General features: G+C 46.2%; 1 protein-coding gene across 1 annotated transcript in view; it reads left to right on the top strand.

Annotated features, from left to right (window-relative positions):
* Positions 1 to 5,492: 5,492 nt before the first annotated feature.
* Positions 5,493 to 24,565, top strand: part of POMGNT2 (protein O-linked mannose N-acetylglucosaminyltransferase 2 (beta 1,4-)) — a 137,656-nt gene continuing 118,583 nt past the window's right edge. The window contains exon 1 of the mRNA XM_086942086.1: positions 5,493 to 5,593. The gene's annotated coding sequence lies outside the window, so the exon portion shown is untranslated. The remainder of the gene's footprint in view (positions 5,594 to 24,565) is intronic.

Below are 24,565 nucleotides of genomic sequence, written 5' to 3'. Positions count from 1 at the left end.
TGACTGAGAGAGAGAGACTGACAGAGAGAGACTGACTGAGAGAGAGAGAGAGAGAGAGAGAGAGAGAGGGAGACTGACTGAGAGAGACTGACAGAGAGAGAGACTGACTGACTGAGAGAGACTGACTGACTGAGAGAGAGTATTTGTAAAATATTAAGTGCCAGGGCCCTGACCTGGAGTCCACTGCAACTTGCACCAACCATTGCTCATGTCATCGCTGCCAAAACAACTAATAACCATCTCTCTCACTAGCAAGTGCTACAGCTCAGATTATTTGAGGTCCCCAAAGCTAACGGAATAACTATGACTGACTGACTCAGAGAGAGAGAGGCTGACAGAGAGAGACTTACTGACTGACACAGAGAGAGACTAAGCCTGACAGTGAGAGACTGACTGACAGAGAGAGGGAGAGAGAGAGAGACTGACTGAAAGAGACTGACAGAGAGAGACTGACTGAGAGAGAGAGACTGACTGACTGAGACTGACTGACAGAGAGAGAGAGAGAAGCTGACTGACAGAGAGAGAGACTGACAGAGAGAGACTGACAGAGAGAGAGACTGACAGAGAGAAACTGACTGAGAGAGAGACGGACAGAGAGAGACTGACTGACTGAGAGAGGCTGACTGACTGAGAGAGACTGGCAGAGAGAGAGAGAGAGAGAGAGAGAGAGAGAGAGAGAGAGAGAGAGACTGACTGACAGAGAGAGACTGACAGAGAGAGAGACTGACAGAGAGACTGACTGAGAGAGGCTGACTGACAGAGAGAGAGAGTCTGACAGAGAGAGGCTGACTGACTGACAGACAGTAACTGACAGAGAAAGAGAGAGACTGACAGAGAGAGAGAGAGGGAGAGAGAGGGAGAGACTGACTGACAGAGAGAGAGAGACTACGACTGACAGAGAGAGAGAGAGAGACTGACAGAGAGAAACTAACTGAGAGACAGACAGACAGAGAGAGACTGACTGACTGAGAGAGACTGACAGAGAGAAAGAGAGAGAGAGAGAGAGAGAGACTGACTGACAGAGAGAGAGACTAAGACTGACAGAGAGAGACTGACAGAGAGAGATTGACAGAGAGAGAGACTGATAGAGAGAGACTGACTGAGAGAGACTGACTGACAGAGAGAGAGACTAAGACTGACAGAGAGAGAGAGAGACTGACTGACAGAGAGAGAGATTGACAGAGAGAGCCTGACTGAAAGAGACTGACAGAGGGAAAGAGAGACACAGAGACTGACTGACAGAGAGAGAGACTATGATTGACAGAGAGAGACTGACAGATAGAGAGACTGACAGAGAGAGAGAGACTGACAGGGAGAGACTGACTGAGAGAGACTGACAGAGACTGACAGAGAGAGACTGACAGAGAGAGAGACTGACTGAGAGAGAGTGAATGAGAGAGACTGACTGACAGAGAGAGAGAGAGAGAGAGAGAGAATGAGCGAGAGAGAGACTGACTGACAGAGAGAGAGACTAAGACTTACAGAGAGAGACTGACTGACAGAGAGAGAGAGACTGACAGAGAGAATGACAGAGAGAGACGGACTGAGAGACTGACAGAAAGAGACTGACAGAGAGAGACTGACTGACAGAGAGACTGACTGACTAAGAGAGACTGACTGACTAAGAGAGAGAGAGAGAGAGAGAGAGAGAGAGAGAGAGAGACTGACTGACAGAGAGAGAGAGAGACTAAGACTGACAGAGAGACTGACTGACAGAGAGAGAGCGACTGACAGAGAGAGACTGACAGAGAGAGAGACTGACAGATAGAGACTGACTGACTGAGAGAGAGGGACTGACAGAGAAAGACTGACAGAAAGAAACTGACTGACAGAGAGACTGAGTGACAGAGAGAGAGAGACTGACAGAGAGAGAGAGAGAGAGAGAGACTGACCGAGCAAGAGAGGGAAAGAGACTGAATAACTGACAGAGAGACTGACTGACTGAGAGAGAGAGACTGACAGAGAGAGACTGACAGAGAGACTGACAGAGAGAGACTGACTGACTGAGAGAGACTGAGAGAGAGAGAGAGAGAGAGAGAGAGAGAGAGAGAGAGAGAGAGAGAGAGAGAGAGAAGAGAGAGACTGACCGAGCGAGAGAGGGAAAGAGACTGAATAACTGACAGAAAGAGAGCCTGACTGACTGAGAGAGAGACTGACTGACTGACACAGAGAGAGACAGAGAGAGAGACTGTGATGGAATCGGGGTCAAAGTGTGCATGAATCTATGCAATGCCTCTTAAGATTTCTATTGTCTGCTAATGAAAATGTATTATCAAAAAGTGCTCTTTGTAGTTACATCTGCTTTTGAAATACAGCATTGTCTAATGTTTTGAAACTGGTTTGATTTTTTATACTCTGGCCCCCCACTGACCCCACCCCTATCGGTGCGGCCGCAAACCACACTGTAATTTTGGCCCTGACGGAAAGTTTGTGAGTACCCATGATATAGCGGAACGAGGCCAAAGGTGACTTACAATATCATTATCATCTACGGAAGCGGGTACTTTATTCCATGTAATACATGGTAACACTATCACCTTTCCCACAAGCCACTTAAATCCTTGGTGCGTTGCTATTGGTGTAACAATAGCCCCTGCAGCAACCATGGTCCGGAGGGCCTCCGGGCTCTAGAGTGCCCCCTCCTGGACTGTGCACAGGCAGTGAGGTCTCTGTCCTTAAAGCTACTGACTGGGTCCAGGGCGTGGGGGGCCCCCTCTGAGAAATTTGCAGGGGGGCCCCCTTAGGTTTCGTTACGCCACTAGCCCGACAGTGTCCGTTGAATCCCTGGCCACTGTGACAGGTGGGGATACCAATTGACCGGCTGTATTATACTACCTTTCACCTCACAATGTGTTTCCTCCCTCATTTCCATCTCATAGGACACTGCTACTTTCAGTGTCAACACCTGCCGGAACACGTTGATACTATCCATTGACCCCAATGTGGTGGGTCCCTACTTACTTTAACTGCCTTGCCACACTGAGATAATGATTTTAATATTGTCGCCTCATGATGGTCACAGCACTTCAGCGTGAAGCATGCTTTCCTAACAGTTTGAGTGCTGCACGGTTAACTACAAAGTTGTGCAATGAACGTCATGAATATGCACATAACCATGCTGTGAATTTCCGTTTTCTTACAGGTTGACCTCCTAGATTGACAAGTACCACACTGAGGGTGCTGTGTGTGGTCTATGACTTTTGCTAAATTGGACCACCATTGTCAGTGTAGATAGAACTTGGTCCTGATGAATTGTTGTCTATATGACATTTAGGCAAGAAACATGTTGACCTTGGAGCGCGGTACCCTGTAACATTATAGCAGGGGTACGCCACACTTAGCTTTAACGAGGATAGGGGCCACACTCATTAAATTAGTTCTGATTGGACCTCTACTTCCTATTTTAGTCCCACTTCTTTACACGTCTAGACTCACTAGGCCCCTCACACGCACTGCACTGTACCTTACGGCAAGGAATAAAAGATCCCCGCTAAAGAGCCACTTCGAGGGTGCCCGTTGGGTATTGCAGCGCCGACCCGACCAGGAGCAGACCTGATGATGAAGCATGACACCTAGCTGGCTGGGTGTGTGAGGGCCCTAATTCTGAAAGGAAGAATCCCCCGCCTTGATCTGGATATTAAGTGAGCTCTGTCTCACTTATGCAACCTGTATTGTTCAGTCAGGAACTGCATACCCTTCTGTATTGAAGAATTGTGTGCGTGCAGGAGCCTCGAATAAGGGTGATAGGGTGTTTGTGAGGAAAGCAGGATCTGTCAAGAAAGGCAGATCTAAATTCATGGGTCCCTTTGTAATTCGTGAAGTAAAGAGGAATGTAGTTGTTCTCGATTCTGGTGTTGTGTGGAGTTTCTCAAGACTTGTAAGAGCTGTGAATTCTCCTAATCAGTGTATGGAGAATGACAGGTCTTCTTCTGGTTCAGCAGTGGTTCAAAAGCATTGCGCTGATATTCACAAGAGATCTTTGTTCAAGCCAAAATGGCACAATGACTGTGTTAGGATTTTTTTTTATTTATTCACCTGTTTTCTTACAAGTAACTTGTGACATCCTTATTGTGAGAGATTGCCATTTTGTTTCAACCTCTCAACTTTCCTTTGTTTACCTTTCTACTATTTTTTTCCATTTATTGACATTTTGTTTTTATATAAAGGGAAAGATGTGTTATGTTCTGTCAATCCATCTTTTCCTTTCTGTGTTCGTGACTATGTTTTGTCACGGATTATGGAATTGAGTTTGGCGATGTCATGAGGCTGGGGTGGTGAGAGAGATGGTTGAGAAGCTGGGTGAAGACGGTTGGGTCTGCGCTGCTTCCTGGAAGGTTTGATGATGTACTATGGCAAATAAAGTTCCTGTTTATGTAACCGAGTTTCGTGAACTTCTTACTGTGCTATGCGGTGCCTGAAGCAGACTCACCACAGAACTCTTGCTAAAGTTTGACACAGTTCAGCTTGCTGTCAAGTGCTTGCACGAAACCCCCGCCCACAGTCATAGGCTGAGACCACTCAGCTCACAGTGTGAAGCATACAGCAAGCCCCCAATTCCCTGCCACAAATAACTCCAGACAGGAACTGAAGAAGTTCACCTGGCTCTGCATTGCTTACAGCAGACCCGCAACAAAACTCATGATGGAGGTTGTCACAGTTCAGCTCGGTGGTTGTCACAGTTCAGCTCGGTGTGCAGTACCTGCAGAAGTCCCTCTCCTGCCCCAACACCTTCAAGAGTATTCATGGGAAGTTGAGAGTTCAGCTAACTGTGCAGTGCTTGCAGTAGGGGCGTAACACAGGCCCCTGCGGTTCAGGGGGGCCCAACCCTTCACGAGGCCCCCATTGAGCCAAAGTCCAAGGAATATCTAAGATATGGAAGACTGGGGGAGGGGGCATCATTTTGTAGCTGACCCTCCTACCCCCTCAGAGAACTCATGAGAGGTTGACACATTTCAGCTCTTTGTGCAATGCTCGCAGCTGCCCCACACACATAACTCATTATACCAGAGTTGAAACAGACTGCTAGAGGTGAGCTCGTTTCCTTCACAGTCTCTCGCCAGCCCACACTGCTATCCTAAGGAGTGGCTGAATCTGTACAGAGAAGCATATTTTTAAAAGCTAGTAACCCTCCGCCTGCCCTGGACCACGAGAACTCGAGCACAAAGTGAAAGTCTGGACAGGACAACTACTCAAGCTCACAACAAGAGAGCTTTCAGCAGGAGTTATAGTAAAATCATGACAGCGCCGAGATGGCAATCACTTCTGCGACCGTTTCTAACATTATTTCCCAAGAGGCATTTCTGTTCTATTTAATTCTTAATTAAAGAAGAATGTTTGTCCCGCACTATGAAAGCGTACAACCGTCCAATTTTTCGACTGAACTACCGAGACACAGTAGCGCACCCTTTACAAAGATGGCGGGTCAACTTTTCCTGTCCAGCAACCTGCCTGTTTTCTCATTGGTTAAACGCACTGTCAGTCATCTGACGAATGAATCGCTTCCTGTTCTGAGTATTTACAGAGAAAAAAGACCTGCTTTAACTGCCTAGGACAGAAAACTACTAGCCTTATAAATAGCGAAGCGAGACACAAGGTACAGTGAATGTTCATACTGCTGCACATCTGATTTTGGTTTTTGAACACCAGCTATTGCTGCTTAGACTTGTTTGTATGACACAGGGATATAAATCAGAATCGCTGGTTGTTATTGCACGCTAATCGTTGTACTATTTTCTCTTTTCTACTTTACCAACATGGAATCATTTGTGCTGCTCTTGAGTAAAGTAATCACATTATTTCAAAACTCAAAGGTTTTTTGCAGTCGTAACGTTACCGGGTCTTTTTTATTTTTATTTCTATTGTTTACTCTAATGGTGCAAAGAATCTTGTTTTAAGGTGTGTGTGCATTGGTGATCTAGGAGAAAATCTTGTCTCAGGACAAATCTAATCATATGTTAATGACATGCTGGTTCATTGTATGGGTGGCATAAACCGAAAACAAGTTGTTTAAGTTTAATGAAAAATAAACTTGCGTCACAAAAAGTTATTGTATTGAATGCATAGGGTAGGAGCTGCATGCACAAGGAATGGGTTATTACAGCAGTTGTGGCTTACGTTACCAAGGGTTTAGACTTGAAGAGCAGAACGAGCATCTAATTGCTTTGTTAAGAAACATTCATAATAAAATATAACAGTTTAAAACAGCAAACTAATCTGTTATTTATTTAACGTATCATCTTTACTGCCCCTTAACCAAAGCCACTAGCAGTCATACATTTAGCAACATAGATGCTGAATGCATGACTCTTTTCAAGTAATCCTATGTTTCCAGGCGGGTCATCTCTAGCCAGAGACCCTTCCCTATAACAACAGTCTAGTTCAATGATTACTGGTAGATTTGAGCTTGAACCTTCTGGATTCTGGCCCCGGAAGCGGTTCTTTTTCCAGACCACATTCCAATCTTGCAAATGGGGCATCAATACCAGGGGCCCAACGCAGGCGCCTACAGGCTGCTCGGTATATTATGCTAAGACAAGCAACATTTCATTTTTCTTTTACCAGTAGGATTAGTAGTCTGTGAGCAGAATTTTGACGCAGACAACGTTGAGGAATGCCTGGCCTGCTTTAACTCTACTATTAAAACCACTATCGATCGTCTGGTCCCGCTGAAAAAATGGTCCATCGTAGCCAGGTGTCCTCAGACAGCTCAGTTCTCTCCAAACCACCGAATAGAAAAGAGCAGTTGTAATGAATTGGAACAACTCTGGCATCTGTCACATGACATACTGGATAAAGAAAGATATAAACTTGCACTGGCTCAATACCATAAAAACATAAAAACTGCTTGCACAACCCATATATCGCAGAAACTTGAACAGGCAGGGAATGTCCTAAAAACCCTCTTATCAGATAAAAAATAAATCACCAATCCCAAGGCATGCGATAAAGAAGAAACACCCTCTCCAGCCCTATGCGACAAACTAGCAATACTCTTTACCCAGAAAATTTAATTGATTTATAACAAAATCAATACAGCTGGAATTCCTCAGATTGACTCCTCAGCAAACCATCCTGTGGTTACAGACAATGCACAGAGGTTAGATACATTCATGGCACTCAAGTCTGAGGATATAGAGGTGCTACTTAAAACTATAAAATCAGGCTCCCCGCTGGACATCATCGCAGCCAAGACCACCTCACTGCTAGCCAAGCAACTTGCTGCCCCAATTTGCTCAATCTTGAATTGTTCTATAGAAAAGGGTCTCCTCCCCTCCGCATGGAGAGCGGCACAAATAATTCCCATCCGCAAAAAACTTAAAGCCCCTATGGAGGACTTATCCAATTATCGACCCATCTCATTGCTATCTCTCCTGAGCAAGATACTAGAAAAGCATTTCACTAGACATCTGTCTAATTTGGTCGAAGCCTCAAACTGCCTCGTTCATCTCATTAGGGCTTCTGTCCCAGACATAGTATGGAGACTGCTCTGATTAAAGTTACTGACAACATTAGAATGTCCCTGGACAATGGACAAGCGGTGCTTCTGGTATTGCTTGACTTATCCGCTGCAGCCTTCGACACTATCTCCCATCAGACTCTGCTCAGGAGACTTGTGGAAATTGGCCTCTAAGGAAGCACTCTGAAATGGATGACAAATTTTCTGTCTGACAGAACACAAACTATAAATATCAGCCTTTTCAGTTCAAAGACTACTAAACTGACTAAGGGAGTACCGCAGGGTTCCTGCTTGAGCCCCACCTTATTTAACATCTATGTTGCTCCCTAAGCTGGATTCAGAAGAAATTTAGGATTTGTTCCTATGTCTTATACTGATGATACTCAGCTCCTACTTTCCTTTGAAAAGAACAATCCTAAAGCCCAGTCTAACTTTTTGGAGGGTATGCGTACCATTGCAGGCTGGATGCAAAACAACTTCCTCCAGCTTAAAGCGGGGATAACAGAGATTATGCTGTTTGGCGAGGCACTATTGAGATGGTCCCCTGAGGAAATGGGCACTGCACCAACTCCCAAACTAGTGGTTAAAAATCTGGGTGTTCGTCTGGACCAGAAGTTGACAATGAAAGAGCACGCTACATCTACCGCTGGGTCATGCTTTCATGTGCTTGGTCTCCTAAGGAAGGTATTCCCTTTTTTGCCTTTAAGCACACTGAAAAAAGTTATCCAGGCACTAGTGTTAAGCCGCCTGTACTATTGCAATTCCCTGCTGATTTCAGTAAATGAAGCATCTTTAAACATCCTGCAAGTAGCCCAGAACACTGCAGCTCGCCTGGTAGTTAATCTTCCCCCTCGAAAAGCATCCCGCCCTCTTCTGTGACAGCTACATTGGCTGCTAGTGCAGATACAGAAAAGTTTAAGGTCTGTTGCACTGTGCACAAACCTCTGCATGGCAAAGGCCTCGATTATTTAGCCGAGAGACTTACTAACTACTTCCCGCCCAGGTCTCTCCTATCAAGGTCCAAATCTCTTCTTGTTGCTTTTCGCTATAAAAAAGAGAGCTCGGGTTGGGGAAGGGGGTAAAGCTTTTTTCCAACTGGCTCTAACTTTCTGGAACACACTCTATGTACACCTGCGACAATGCTCTGAGCATCTACAGTTTAGAAGACTCCTCAAAACCCTACTATTCTAATCTGTTTCTTTTATGTGTCTGGCAGTAGTATTCCGACAGTTCGGAGATACCCCGTCGGGGTTATTCAGGCCTTTACAAATAAATAAATCAAATCATTAAGTGGCTGCGTGTATTAAACGCCCTCCAGGGCCAACGTACTATGTTATAAGTGCCACACTTAATAGAATGTTTTGACTAAGTTGTGTCCCATTTGAGGACAGGTGTGTGATCTCAAAGTAAACGCATCTGGACGGTACCTCGCCTTGAAAGCAACCATAGAGGGGAAGCGAACACACACTTAATATGTTGGACAAGGGATACATTTAAATATGAAAGCGTTTTAGTTTCTCACAATATGTATTGATGTAAGGTGTTAAGGTCTGTTCATGTAATTAGACAAATGATGACACTTTAAATAGCCTGTGGTCCAACATAATTGCCTTTATGGCCCTAATTAATAGAACGTGATCAGTACGCAATTCAGTGGTTCATTTTCATTTTAAATCTTTATTTCGACCATGCGGTCATAAAAGAAACATGTACAATACATTCGCATAAATTGTGACAGAATCATAAACCATCAAAGCGTGATTTTAAAATCAAAGCCAGACAATACAGGTGATTATTTAAAAAAAAAGGTGTAGCAGTTCTGCACTCTTACCCAACAGATTTTAAAAGACGACTACGCGTGTGCCACACATTCATAAAAAATTTGGAGAGTGCAAATACAATAGGGCCTGAGGCATCACTTTTCAAGATCCTATACATTGGTCCATATTCTCTTCCACCCAGATTTTTAATCAAAGGCAGTAGCCAGTATCTTCTTGCTGCCCTGTATGCTGGGCAAAAGAAGATCACGTGCAAGTCGTTCTCCTCTTTGTCGGCACAAACAGGACAGAATTTGGTGGAGGGGGTTTTAGACCATGTGCTGCAAAAGGACCGTAGTGGGAGTGTGCTGTATCTCCACTGGAGGAATAGCTTCCTGGAAAATATGGGGAAAACAGGGTCCAAAGTTTTCTCGAATGCATACAAATCCTTGGTTTGCAAGAATGTAGAGGATAGGGACCCCTCCGTCTGGGTAGCTATAATCCTTACCCTTTTATGCTCGTGGTACAGCTTCGCCAATTGTGTCTTGGAAATTCTTGGTGCTGTATGTGCTGGTTCAGTCCACAGTTCGGGGAGCCCCATATCAATGCAAACTGACTGAATGTTTTGGACCCAGGGAATACTGAGCACCTTTGGATGTTTCAATAGTTCGACTAGTTCCGCCCTATAGTCGGCGAGATTATCGCTGCTCCATAGCCTGCGCCAAAAGGCAATGGGTCTTAAGCTTATCTCGTCGGCAAGGGGTCGTATCCCTAAATCAAGCCTCAGGGGGAGAAGGGGTGTACTGGGAGGGAGTGCGGTAATTTGCCTTAAAAACCTATTTTCTGTATGTGACAAGTTCCGGCATTGGATGTGCCCCCACAATTCAGCCCCATATAAAATAGCTCCCCTAGCCTGTGCTTTATATATCTGGATTAGGGCCCCCAGAGGGCGGTAGGTTGCACCAGTCATCATTCGGGAAATTCCCCCTGTAGTTTGAACCAGCTTGAGGTTTGCCCTGATTTGATGGCTCTCCCAGGTCATGTTTTCAGATAGTGTCACCCCGAGGTATTCGAACGTGTCTACTCGTTCCAGTCTTGTTTGACCCAGTAGGGGGTTTGGGCGCTGCTTGGGTTTTGGGTTCAATACCATGTATTTCGTTTTTGAGGCATTGATTTCCAACCCTCTATCCTGGCAGAAGGTCACAAATGCATCCAGTATTTTTTGAATGCCCATGGATGTTTTGGATACCAATAGTGTATCGTCCGCAAACATTATTGCGGGTACACTATTGCCATTCAGTTTGGGGGCATCTGTGTGGTCGGTGGCATTTAGATGGGCGATTACCCCGTTGACGAAGAGGCAAAACAGGGTCGGCGCCAGCACACATCCCTGTCTCACCCCTCTGCCCACGGGGAATCTGTCTGTTAGCTCTCCCGACCTCCCACATCTCACCTGGGCGTAGTTATTGTGATGCAGCCTCTGCAGAGTCAGTAGGATATCTGGTGGAACGCCCATCTCTGCTAGAATGGCCCAAAGTTTGCCCCTCGGCACAAGGTCGAAGGCGGCTTTTAAGTCCACGAAAATCGTGTGCAAACTACCGCCCTCAAACCTGGCTGTCCTCCAGTAAATCAGATTTAATCTGAAAACTTGGTCCACAGTTGATATCCCCTTCCTGAAGCCTGCTTGGTATGGGCTGAGGGCGCCCACCTCCTCGATCCATTCCTGTAGCCTGTTCAGGATGACCCTTCCGAACAGCTTCTGTGCTACATCTATCAGGCTAATTGGTCTGTAGTTGGCTGGGAGCAGGGGAGATCCCTTTTTAAAAATCGGGACCACCTCAGCCCCCAGCCAAGTACTAGGGATTTCCATCCCACTAAGGATGCCATTAAAAAGGGTTACGAGGTAGGGCGCCCAGACGGTGGGCTCCTGCTTGTACAGGTCTCCCGGCAGGCCGTCCAGCCCTGGCGCCTTCCCCGCAGCCAAGCCTGAGATTGCAGCTGTTACCTCACTCAGTGTTATTTGGTCCGCCTGCAAGCCTGCAATGTGTGGTTCACATTTCTTCATCCTTAGCAGAATGAAAGACTGAGTTAAAACCTACAATGATTCCTAGTTCTCTCTTGCAGGTTAACCTGTAGGTTGCACATAAATCTCAGCAACAGAGTCATTAAACCTCCAAACTAACCTGTAACCAGCACATTACACACAGGTCTCTGAAAGAAATGTGAGAACCATAAGCTGTTTTCTACTTGCTGAATATATCATTAGATCTGTAGGTGCTTTAACATTTTAAGCTTTTTTAAATGTGGTTTGTTTGTGACCACTAAATTTGGCCATTACAACTGTACTAGTGCTTTCTGCTTGTTTTAATTTTGTTTGGGTTGCAGAAGTAAAACAAATGCATACATATTGGTAGACCATATGCCAATTGTGTATGGAGTCCTTCCTTTACAAATCAGCCATTCAAAACGTCATTCCCTTTTCCCTGCCCCTCGTTTGTAGCTTTCAGAGGTACATTTTTCAGGTCTTCTCTAAGTACAGCATTTAGTTGTTGTCGAAAGCCTGTTGTATGCAAAACCAATATATAGAGTGAATTTAGGTTCAGCCAGTTGATCATAATTTGCTAGCTTTCGTGTTAATCTTGCTTGCTTGTTATATAATGGCTTTCTTGCCATCCTTCTGACAGAGTGATTCTTATCCTTCCACGGTTCAGATTAGTGAACTATGTTTTTTTTGGTTTGAGCACGCTACGTGAGTGCACGTGTTTTCTTGCTCTACCCCATGTGCTGCATTCTCCTCATCCCCCTGTTCCCCTGCACTTTCTTGTTGCTACCCACCTCTCCCAGCTTGTTGATAAAAGCACAGCAATTCAGTTAAATTTAAACAAGCTTTATTCGATTTCTTCCTGGAAAATCATAAAAGCACACAATATCGTACATCATTTGAATCGACAACCGCAATCCACAATGTTAAAATACTTTTTAAAAATTCGCATTAAAACAGTTTTTCTGAGATTTAACTGCATATTTTAAAAACACGGATAATGTTCATATAAGATATTCATTCTCTAGAAATTGCCCAGCTGCTCTAAGTCCTTTTGCAGGGGGTTTTCTCTCTCTGCAAGGCAACAGTTTTGTTTGTTATTGGACGTTCTGTCTGTTTGCCTCCTATTTTCGGAACTTTTAAGAAGGCTTGGTTACTTGAGATGTGCGGTTAGAGTTGCTCTGCCTAGTGGTTTGGGTCTTAGCCTCTTGGTCTGACGGTAATGAGTTTGACTCCTGGTGTTTCAATGGTTGTGTGAGCTCAGTTGCATTGTTAGAGCATGGCTGTTTCTTTACAGCTCCTTTGCTCTATGTTCATCTATTGAAGGGCTGCAGTGCCTTCCTTCCGCCGGAGATGGCATCATGGTTTGCCTGGGTTATGGTATCTCCTTAGCTGATCGGCATGCATGGCTCTATGTGTTGCTCCGGAGTGGGTGACCGGTTTACAGAGGCTTTTTGGGCTCTGTATTGTTTGTGGTTCTTGGCCCGTGGTTGGCATTCTTCCATCATGGTGTAAGTGCCAGCATTTTGATTCTGGCGTACGTCCAGGAGGGATTCCCCTGGGGCCAGCGAGCAGGGTGCCATCTGCACGCTGTGTGGCATTTCTTTTTGTTGCACCGCTGCTCTATTTGCCCAGCCAGAGGTCTGCTTTTCTTTTCTTTGGCCAGGGTGAGTATTTCTCAGTTGTCATGGCACCCTGCTGATAGCCTGCAGCTTTGGCTCAGGGATGTGTCTTGGGGCTCTTGTGTTAAGTTCATCTCTATGACAGGCGTTCGTTCCAGTGTGTACCTTCTTAGGGCCTTTGAGTTCTTGGTTATGTTATGTTAGTATGAATTTGTACAGCGCCCGTTCACCCTGGGGTTTCTTGGCGCTGTGTACCGCTGGGGAACCCGTCCTGGCTTTCCCTGTGAGATGGTCCCTATTGGGCATCCCCAAGGTGAAGCCAGGCATCCCCGGCAGCGAGGGGGCCGTTGTGGAGATTAAGCAAGCTATTGCCCAGAATTGCAGCGTGGGACCCATGGTTAGAGAGGCACCGAGGCGAGACATATCGAGCCTGCTGACATTGGTTCCGTACCCTGCCGCATCGGGAATTGAACCCTGGTCCCAGGCCGACCTCTGCTTCTGGCTCTCTTAGACTAGTGTGGAGCACGGCTGGTAAGTGCTGCTGACTTTTGGGCCTGGGGTAGGTGTTTCTAGTCCCAGCATCTGCTCTGCATCCAGTGTTTCTGGGCACATCAATAATTACATGGGCATTTGGAACATGGGTCTGTCCTCATTAGGTCTCGCCTACCACTGCAGCGCGCATTCGCTGCTTGCTCTGCTAGTTATATTGTGGGAGAGGAGATTTCAGAAGGAGACCTTAAGTCCCACCCATCATTTTCATTGGGTCGCATAAGCATTTATGCTAAACGGTTGAAAATAATGCTTCTTGGTCTATCTGGACTGGGTCAATAGCTTCACAGCTGTGTGGAAGTGAGAACACATGTGTTTCACTCAGCCGCTTGTTTATTTTTACATCGCACTACCACTTAAAGTGAAAGCGCAATGCAAATATAAACATCCCCTCTCCACTCCCCCCAATAAGATTTGGGCACCACTCCCTGACTTGTATGTCTCCTCCTTTTTGCTTCTTCAGCTGGGACCCTTTTTACCCCCCCATTTCACCTCAAACAAGTTTCCTTAACGTTGTGACCCCACCCCGTTAATTTCACATTGTCGTTTGATTTATTTAATTAACAGCCTCACCTTTGGGCACACGTTCGACACCTTTCCTCTTACCGCAAGTCCCAACCACTCCACCGCGTTGTCGTCTGACCCTCATCAGCCCTGCTCTTCGTACTGTTGTTTCACTCTGACTGTCTATTCACTGCAAATAAAGGTTACAAAGTCGAGCCCCCACTTTGCAGCCCTTTACTTTGTGCCTCTGGCCTCACCCCGAGTCCCCTTGTCACTCTCTCTATGCCTCATTCCTCAGTTCACTCCTGCTTCCGCCTCGCTCCCTCCTATCCTCTGCCTCCACGTTCTATCCACTCCGACCTCTTTGCTGAGCCTCTGCGCCCTCTCCGCAGCCTCTGCTGATGCCCAGCCCACGCTGTCTCTCTCCCTCCTTCCCCCTCTCTTTTTGTTTGCAGTGGAAACAATTTCTATCCTCCTGTAGCCCAGGTTGGAGGGAAGAAGCCCTGCGTGCTGGCTCTGCAGAGCACGGTGGCAAGCCCTGGAGGGGAGGACTGAGGCGTTGCCCCCACCTCGAGGAGCCCCTCTCTTCCCGCTCCACACCTGGGGCTCTGGGAGCATGGAGAGGAGGAAACCTTTCGCAATCCTGGGGGCAGCAGGGGCTTCTGACCCCTCCCCCTTCGTCCACTGCCAGGTAAGTTTCTGTTGTCTTCGCTGCCGTGCATGAGGTGCAGTATTTTATTAACCCGGACCTGCACTCGTGGCACGTGGATGCATTGTGGGTCGTTCTGGGCACCATTCGTGGTGGGTGGACCCGGCCGTGCATTGCTCTGCAGTCCTGCTGGCTACGACTTTCTGATGTTGAGTGGCGAGGGCGGGCTGTTCTACAATATACACTGTGGCAGGGTGCTGTGTGTATGACATTCTGCTCTGGGTACTGGCTGTGCACGCTCGTGACTGCAACAGACTGTTCTGGTTACTGACCGTCACAGCTCATGGAGGGTGTCTCGTTTTCTACATGTTGCCGTCTGTGATTACACCGTGCAGGTTCTGTCTCATATAGTTTTATCTTACAGTGCAGAATGTAAATGTGCAGGCGGCTATGTGCACATGGTGTACAGCGTATCTCGCATGCTGTTGGTACTGGCTGCCTTGCTGACATTGTGCAGGCTGCTTACAGAGCCTGGCGTGGATTGTGTGGATGCAGGCTGTGCACAGTTTATGAGGGTGTGACTGTTTCTGAATGTGTACCTGCATGAGTTTCAGAGTGTGCTGATTGCTGGCAGTGTACGCAACATGTTTTCCAGTTGACAATAAGAGCACATATCAGTTTAAGACTAATGCAAAATGTACTGTCACTAGTGGAAAAGTGCGTCACATCGGAGAAATGTATGTGATCAAGAGACCACTTTGAGGTGCCCTACTAACTCTGACAGCAACTGAAACGCTAATGCACTGCAACCCTCTCATCTTCGTATGATCTTGGGTGTTCATGTTAGAAGCAACAATTGATTGCCAGAGTGTATCTTGTTTTTAAGTTTTATCTCCAGTGATAGTGATATCACACCTATATCTGCAGTGATGGTGATCTTACACCTGTAACTGCAGTCATAGTAATCTCACACCTATCTGAAGTAATGGGGATCTCACACCTATATCTGCAGTAATAGTGATCTCACACCTATATGTGCAGTAATAGTGATCTCATACCTGTATTTGCAGTGATAGTGATCTCACAGCAATATCTGCAGTAATGGTGATCTCACACTAATATCTACAGTAACAGAAATCTAATATCCAGAGGCCTCGTTACAGAATGGGTGAGCGTCATCACAAAGTAGCCACTCTGGTGAGTAGCCACTCCAAGTACTTATTACACAATGCATGGGTATATGTAATATCCACTCAGAGTCCTTATTCCTGGGGCGGTCGCTCCTTTTCCCATACTGCGGCCAAGCTTTGGAACTCTCTTCACCTCGCCCTCCGAGAGAACAATATCCATACGTCCTTCAGAAAGGCCTTAAAAACGCACTTGTTTGCAAAAGCGTGTTGATCCACCCGGAGTTCGCCACTAGTAATCAGTCACAAGCGCTGCGAGGCCTCCGGGTAGTTACGCGCTATCTAAGTGCAACTTTTTCATTTCATTTCATTCCAAAATGGGTGGGTATTAATTTTTAAAAGGCATTATATTTATGTTGTAAAAAAAATATCACATTAATAAAAGCCAGTGCCATTTACAATACCGATAACTCACACTAGTACGCAGTTACAAAAAGTTAGCTATTGCCCTTTTGCATTAGAGCATTTGCTTAATGTTTCATGAAGGGGGAAAAAAATAAAAACAATGTCATTTACAATGCCAATAGCTCAAAATAATGTCATTGTGAGACCTATTGCATTGTAAATGCTTGTTTTTAAAGTGTGGTCTAGTGATCTTGTATAGCGCTTCTGTGCCCTTGGGCCCTGTTACACTCGATATGCAACTGCACAATGCATTGCTTTGGCAGTCTGTTTTCTCCCATCTGTTGGGCTTCCTACATGATTAATTGGGCTTGTTTTATTCTGGTAAACTAAGAATTTATGGCATGGTGGTGAAGTCTTGGACTATCTGGGTGGAAATGCGTTTTCGAAACTTGCTGTCTCTGCAGCCCTATACCTGGGGCATTCCACTGAGTTTCAAATTGTGTTTCAGTTATGGACTAGCGGTGCCCTGGCTGGAGTGTATGTGTTCTGGTCGGCAGTTCATGTCCAGGCGATGTTTAGTGCTGCTGTCGATAGTACCTTGTCTTCCTTGCGTTCTCTTTGTGGCGTTGGGTCCAGTTAGTGGTTGATCCGGATTCTTCATTATCGGCTGGGTCTGTTCCTTTGAGGCATGTGGTGCCTGGTGGGTAGTTCATCCTCTATGATGTTCTGGGGGAATTTTTGTATTTTAGGCATCACTGTGGGATTGGCGCCGCCTCCGGTGAAAGGAGCTGCTGAGGTGTTCTTCCGCATTCACCTACAGCCCTGGCTGTGAAATTCCACCTATTGTTTTTGGTGGTGATCTTGGATCAGGGGGACCTGAGCTTGGCCTGGTTCCCTGCTTTCTTCGCGAGTCCTTGGTGTTGGAAGGAGGGAGTGACGTTTTTGCCCCGTTTGGTCCCAGTTTCCATTTTGGCTGCACTTTTGGCTGATCCTCTTTACTACAGGTTTCTGTTGGGCATTGGCTCTTGTGGTTTGTGAGTTGGGTGGTGGACTACTGTGATCTTTCGCAGCCTCTGGTTGGTACTCGGATGGCGGTGATAACTTGGTCCTTTGTGTTTGGGTTTTGTGGCTCGGGCATAGGCCTTGCCGTGGGGTCTGGGGTGTCGAATGCCTTGGTCCAGTTGGCCCTACTGGCTAGTTTCTCGGCTGTTTTGTTGGTGGCTGTACTTTGCTGGCATCTGTTTCGTCCTCTTCTGCTATACTGGCTCATGGATCCCTCTGGTTCCGGCCCTGGTCAGTATCCTTTCAGGATTGGTGATTCTCCTGGTCTGGCGGGTCCCGGGTTGCTGTGCATCTTCTAAACTTTGATCTTGTTCGGATGCCGGGTGGGGTCCTGTGATTCCGTGTGTGGGGGCCTGTTTCTGTTCTTTCCGTAGGGTGCAACGTGTGCCCAGGCATGGTTGGCAGCAGGTTGTCACCACCTGGGCGGGGCTATTGAGTCAGCACTCCTGACTCTGGTTGTCTTGTGAATATGAGTCTTGTCGGTGATAAAACGGCTGTTCCTGGTACTGTTGGGTTTAGGGGTGTTTGTCCAGTGTGGGTTCTGTAGCATCTCAATGACTAGGTGGCATTGATTCCATTCTATTGGCAGTCCTTGCAGCTGCTCTTTGCCCCCTACGGTCTCCTGCAGTCTCATTGACTACGTTTGTTCAGTGGGATGCGTGCCTTCCTGTTGCTCCTTGTCTTCAGAGGTTCTGGGGTTCTCGGAAAGAATCCATATTTAAATATGAAGCAGTGCTCTCTTCTCTCTTCTGACACTCAAGCATTCCTCCTCCCTCACACAGACAGGGGCTCCCCCGCAAGCCAGCACGAGCCCAAGCCCTACCTGAAGATGTCAAACTCTAGCATACAGGCAAATCAGCAGCAGCCTCGTTGTGCCTCTGCGACCTTGAAGTCCTCTCGTCCACAGGCACCACTCTGCTTCACGAGTGCAGCGGGGGCATTGTTTGAGCAAAAGTGAAAGCATGGTGGGAGTTCGCAAGACGCCGTGAGCGTGCACATCCGCTGTCCGGACGCAAGCTTAGATTGCCAGAGAAGACACACCGTGAGCGTGCACATTGGCTGTCCGGACAAGTGCACATCTCCTGTCCCCCTTCGTACGCAAACCCCACAACAATAGATCTCGCCAAGGGGACAGCGCATGCGCTGATCGCTAGGTGAGACCTAAAAAGGAGAAAGGGCCTGGGATGATCTTGTAACTCGCTGATCGCCCCCTCTCAGGAGCTCTCTGTTTGTGCCGTAAGGCAGAGCAATGGCAGGTATTTAGGACAGGTGAGGTCAGTAAATTCTTTTGACAGTATTCGGAGTAATGGCTTCCATAGCTCCTGGTGTGCCTCACCCTTTGTGCCAAAGTCAATGAGAGTCTCTTCACACCCAAAATAGGCCAGAGCTTATGCAGCCAGTTTAATTGAGTCAGGACTCTCTCCATTCCCCATGCAGCCAGTATAGATTGGTGTGCCTCCCCCAGTGCCAGAGCATTGTGCCTGGTCCGTCTAAAACGCAGCAGAAAAATATGTGGGTTATGGAGTCCAAAAAGCTGCCTTTTGGTCACAACGGAATGTTTACCTTTGGCCTTAAAATTGCCCATAGTTTTTCACACTATGAACAGTAACCCACTGTGCTATATTAAGGTTTATATCGTCAATCTAAGTGTTTATGCTTATACAACCGCTCAGTGGGTGAAGATACCTGATGCAGAGATTAATGTGTTCATCAGTTTTCAGCTTCCAATACTGGTAAGATGGTTTATGTATCTACTGCAGTATGCTCTTTGTATATTGTAGCTCACAGGTTTGAATCCTATTAAGAGCGCTGAATTTGCATCTGTTGCAGAGACCCAGGTTTAGCAGCAGGTTACAAGTTCCAATAAGAAAGCTTAGTGGGTTATGTATCCGCTTCAAAAATCTGCATATGAAATGCAACGCATACGTTAGAATCCCTGCTGACCTGACTCAGATTTTCTTTTTTCTGAGGGCAACAAGATAACTACTATTAAGGTGAGTTTTATTTAACACGTTATGGAGTTGATATCTCCTACGATCTTAGGGGAGCCCGTCTTTGTTTTGCAGAGCTGGGTTGGCTGTATATAGGCGAATCAGCGAGCGCTTGGAGAAACTATCTTAAAGAAAGTCGCCATTATCCTTGGCTGGTCACGCCTGTAAACCGAGTCCGATTTGACATTTCAACACAAGCTTAAACTGCAGATTCAGAGATAGAGCCAGACGAATGGTCAGACACCAATGAAAGGAGCAGGAATATGAACAGCCATTCCTAGGCAGGACCTCAACCTTATAACTAAGGGTTTTATTCTTCTTTTCAAGATATTCTCACTCTTGCCTAGTAAGAGGTGATCACCATATCAAGTCAGTATGTTTATTTCAGGTAACCCATGAAACCAAATAGAAAAGCAGTCCAATACAGATGTACAAATTATTACAATCTGTTAGTTTAACAGTACAATCGGAGGTCAGTATAGCAACCCCTTATCATCCACCAAGTAGTGTGAAAGCCACCTTTCCAAAGGTATACATGTGAAATATTTCCAAAATCTGCTTCAGCTTACATGTGCCTACATTTTTCATCGAGTGACATATCACGTGGCATAATCTCTTGTCCCTCTGATGATGCACTGTAGGCAGAAAAATGTGTCCTATCTAAATTTGGTGTACAAAACCTTTGCGAATGTGAACTCATCTTTGTTCAAAACCCCTCAAAATTCGGAATTTCTTTCTTTATTTATTTATTTATTTATTTATTTATGGGATTTTTAATGCGCAACTAATACCCTAGGGTGTCTAGGCGCAATGAGATGCTCTAGGATACACAAAATTCAGGACAGGAACTTATTGATTAAATAGCCAAGTTTTCAGAGCCTTACGGAAGGCAATGAGTGTTGGTGCTGTTTTAATATACAAGGGGAGTGTGTTCCACAGTATGGGGGTCGCTACCAGGAAGCGTCTATCTCCCCATGTGGCCGTTCTTGTTCGGGGAACATGCAATAGGTGGCTTGCTGCTGATCTTAGATTCTTTCCAGGTATGTACACCTGAAAAGCTTCCTTTAAGAACTTTGGTCCAGTCTGATGAATGGCCTTGTAGGCGATGCAGAGAGCCTTGAATTTAATTCTGCTCTCCACTCTTAGCCAATGTAGATGGCGTATGGCTGCTGAAGTAGAGTGTCGCCAAGGAATATTAAGCAGAATCCGTGCTGCCACATTTTGCACGGACTGCAGTTTGTTCAGGATGTATTTGTGAGTGCCAAGGAAGAGGGCGTTTCCATAGTCCAGCTTCGAAAACACTAAGGTGGTGATCAGTGTTTTCCCTGCCGAAGCGGGTAGGTATGGCATGAGTTTTTTTATTTTCTTCAGCACGAAGAATGCAGCAGAGACCACCTTGTTGACATGATAACCAAAAGATAGCCTGTTATCAAAGATCACTCCCAAATTCCTAACCTTGACAGCTGGAATCGGGGGGGGGAGCCCATCTGACTGGGCCACCAAGTTGGGGACCATTCGGGGGAGATCTTACCGAAAGTCATAACTTCGGTTTTCTCTGCATTAAGTTTCAGGCAGTTACTGTGCATCCATGATTGTACATCCAGTAAACCCTCCTGAAACTTAGCTGCTACCACTGGACCGTTCTTATGCACCGCCAGCACAAGCTGGGTGTCATCCGCGTAGGTAGTTAATCGCATCCCATGTGATTTAATAACCCTCGCCAAGTCCGCAACATAGATATTAAAAAGCGTGGGACTTAGCGAGGATCCTTGAGGGACTCCACAGGGCAGTTCAGAAGTGGGCGAGTAGTAGTTGCCCAGTTTGACTGCCTGTTTGCGATTAACAAGGAAGGAGGCTATAAGGTCTTTAGCCAGATGACTAATTCCAAGGGCTGCGACACGGTCGACCAAGATGACGTGGTCGACCGTGTCAAAAGCAGCTGACAGGTCCAATAAGATGAGCACTGCAGCACCTCCCGAATCCATGATCTCTCGAATTTCATCCGAGGCCTTTATCAATGCTGTCTCAGTTCCGTGTCCCTTCCGGAACCCGAACTGAGTGTCATCTAAGAGCTTATGTTGTTCAATAAACTCAGAGAGCTGTTTATTCATTATTGCCTCCACTATTTTGGCAGGAAATGGAAGGCAGGCAATTGGTCTGTAGTTGGAAGTGATGGTAGGGTCTAAAGATGGCTTCTTAATCAGAGGTTTAACAATAGCCTTCTTCCAGGTCTGTGGATAGACACCTGTCCTAAAGATGGAGTTGCATATGTTGGTCAGCGGCTGGGTAACCACATTGTGTAGTTGGTTCATTATGGTCGGAGGACATGGGTCCAACGGAGAGCCTGATTTAATTTTGCCAACAAGTGCGTTGACCTGTTCTTCGGTAGCTGACTGAAACTGAGTAAAGGAAGGGTGCTTCAGTACTGGTTGAATAGTTAAATCAGCGGTTCTTCCTACCGGCTCTTTAGAAAAAGTGGAGTAAATATCCATTACTTTAGTAGTAAAAAATGTGGCTAGGGCGGTACAGAATTCCTGCGAGTTCTCTATTGTGGAGCCAGCTGGAGGACTAGACAGAGAGTTCACCACCTGAAATAACATCCTAGCTGAGTTCTGGGCGTGCTCAATACGACCAGTGAAGAAAAGATTCTTTTGTGTGGTGATAGCTTTCTTATATATAGCCAGAGCACTTTTGTATTCTTGCTTAGCCAATGGACTATAGTGCTTTCTCCAGCGCCTTTCTAAATTTCTACAGAACTGACGCTGGAGTCGCAGCTCTTCTGTGTACCACTGGGCAGATGGAGTGGTTCTATTGGGGCGATAAGTTTTTTCAGGAGCAACTTCGTTCGCTGCTTTTAAGATCCATTCCTGAAATTTAATGGACATAGTTTCAGTATCGTCTCCGCTTTCTGGAGCAGATGACAGCAAGAGATTTGAGAGATGTGGTATGTCTGCGTTTTTCCACATCCGCACCCCCACTGGTGCCCTATCTTTGGTCTGAGGGGGTTTGAGTGGTAGCATCCGGATCCTAAAAATAATGGCTTGGTGGTCAGACCAGATCAAAGGTAGTGTTGCTACCAACTCAATGCCATGGTCATTCGTAAACAGGCCATCCAGCGTGTGTCCGGCTTCATGCGTGGGGCCCTTCACCAGCTGCTGCAGTCCGATTGCCTGCATATCAGTAATAAGTTGGAGTGTATCTTTGTTTTCCAAGTTTTCCAATGGAAAATTAAAATCCCCAAGAATTGTATAAGTCGGGGATTCTATTGCTGATTCCATAATTTCAATGAGTGCAGCTAGAAATTTGGTTCGAGCTCCAGGTGGCCTGTACACCAGGGTTCCTTTAAACGCCTGTTTGTGTGTAAGATTGATAGTAAATGCGAGAGCTTCGCAATTGGTACTTAGAATGGGCTCAAATTTGGCGCGATAAGTGTCCCTATGAATAATGGCTAAGCCTCCGCCTCGCCCCGAGGCTCTATCTTGTCTAGCTACACTGTAACCTTCAGGAGTAGCTTGAACAAAGTCAGGGCCAGATGCATCATCTCCCCATGATTCTGTGATGTCCAGTTCATGATTAATAATGCTCTCCCTGATGTCCAGACTATGTTTGGGGAGATAGCGTGAATTAATGAGTGCAGCTCTAGTATACTGTGTCGCTAAGCGAGGAGCGCTGGCAGTTATAAAGGGGTGGTCTATAGTATTTGTCACAGACATTATTATAAATGTAAATCCCAAAGAGCCTTTGAGGGTATTTACAGCCAATCTACCTTGCAACCATACTTGGTAACCATACCTTGAACGTGGTTTTAACTTTGCCTTCCATACCGAGACAAATAGACTGTGTGGAGGTTCATATCTGTGGCATGACAATGAATCTATCCAGCAACGTTACGAACATATCTATACCAGACCAGCAAACGACCCCTGTAGTGTGCCCAGCACATCATGCAAGCAGACTCTATAGTAGCTTAACTCTGGCCAATAAAGGAGTGGTCTGAGATTAGTTTAGAAGTATAAATCAAGCATTCTAATGTCCATCAACAGAGAAACAGTGGGTGTGCTGGCCAGCAAACACACAAGACATTTCAAAAGCTGGTCTCAAAGATAAAGAGGTAATATTGCCATAGCCCCAAATGAGGCATTTTGGCACCGTGCCTGATATACTCCTAGGGCGGGGGATACCGACTCACCACTATGCTCACCGGCACAGTACATGGTTGTAGCTGCACACTGTGCTAGAAGATTTCTATACATCATTATATGTTTTTCCATTTTAGATCTGATGAGTATTTTTTCGGCCTAGGTTTCCAAAATATTTGGTTAGCTCCTTGAGTGAGTTATCCAACATGGAAACGTTCCTGAAGCTCTGCGGGCTGAAGGTTAACAGGTTCGTTCTGGTGTTGTTGACGGTTAACCCTTTTCATATGCATAATTCTTCAAATTAATAGAAAAGATTCTGAATGCTTCCTAGCATCTTTGAAACCAATTGGGCATCATCTGCAAATAGCAAAGTTGAAATGTTCGAGCCACCCAACAACGGAGTCCCCCTTAATCTCGATCCATGGTGGTCTCACTGTCTGGGCCCCTCTCCCACCCCAAAGACCCAAATTAAGAGCTTGGGGGTGTGGCTGGACTCTGTCCCTTCTTCCTTTTGAAGCCAGACGTGTGCTGGTCCAATCGCTGATTCTATCGCGGTTGGACTATGCAAATGCTATCTATCTGGGGGCTCCAGCAGGTTCCATTCATATTTTGCAATCTGTGCAAAACTGCACAGCTCGGCTGCTCATGAATGTCCCCAGACGCTGTTCGGCGAAGGCGGCACTTCGGTCTCTCTACTGGTTGCCGATTCAGGAAAGGATCATGTTGAAAACCTTGTGCATGGCGCATAAGTCAATCTGTAATATCGGCCCTACTATTCTCCAGCCCTTGTTTCAACGCCATCAATCTCAGATTTGAGATCTAATCAACGTAATCTGCTGGTAGTACCAAGGGTGAAACAAGCCCGTATGGGCGGCCGTCAAATCTCCTTCCAAGCGGCCAAGGTTTGGAACGAAATACCAGATAATATCAGGCTTGAAATTAAGCATCTCGCCTTTAGGAAGCGATTGAAGACATTTTTGTTCCATTGAGTGTCTTCTTTGTCTTTGGGTCTTGCAGCGCTGGGATGCCCCCGGGTAGCCATGTGCTATACAAGAGCGTACTCATTCATTCATTCAGAGGGTTGTTAGTATTGTCGCTCACTAACTTCACCAACTGGTTAATGATCAAAGGAAAAATCAAGGGAGCGAGTGGTCAACCTTGATGTATGCCCTTGTTAGCAGTAAATGGCCTGTATTTTCCTCAGCTGGGCCATAGTGCACCGCAGCATAATTACCATTGGTGCTGTTTTGCCAAGATGGTAAG

Source organism: Lissotriton vulgaris, chromosome 10 (genome assembly GCF_964263255.1).
Source record: "Lissotriton vulgaris chromosome 10, aLisVul1.2, whole genome shotgun sequence".
Taxonomy (NCBI): domain Eukaryota; kingdom Metazoa; phylum Chordata; class Amphibia; order Caudata; family Salamandridae; genus Lissotriton; species Lissotriton vulgaris.
This window is presented reverse-complemented; position numbering and strand designations above follow the sequence as displayed.